Below are 258 nucleotides of genomic sequence, written 5' to 3' on the forward strand. Positions count from 1 at the left end.
ACCATTCTCTATCTCTCACTCCCTAATTCACTCAATCTCCCTGTCCTTCCCTCTTCCATTTTTCCTCTTCCTCATAGGTGGTGTCAAGGAAGGCTTTTGAAGGAAGGCCTTAAGCGTAACCCACAATGATATCCTTCGAGGCAAAGGGACATATATATATATTTTTTTTGCTTCTTGAAAATGGGCGTGGATGGCACGGAAGAAGGGCGAAGGACACATCGCATCCTAACCTGTTCGTAACCGTCGGTCCTGGAGTGA

General features: G+C 46.1%; 1 long non-coding RNA gene across 1 annotated transcript in view; it reads left to right on the top strand.

Moving 5' to 3' along the window:
• Positions 1 to 258, top strand: part of LOC119589448 — a 73,413-nt gene that overhangs the window by 354 nt on the left and 72,801 nt on the right. The gene's annotated exons all lie outside the window — the stretch shown is intronic.

The sequence above is a fragment of the Penaeus monodon genome, chromosome 25 (genome assembly GCF_015228065.2).
Source record: "Penaeus monodon isolate SGIC_2016 chromosome 25, NSTDA_Pmon_1, whole genome shotgun sequence".
NCBI lineage: Eukaryota > Metazoa > Arthropoda > Malacostraca > Decapoda > Penaeidae > Penaeus > Penaeus monodon.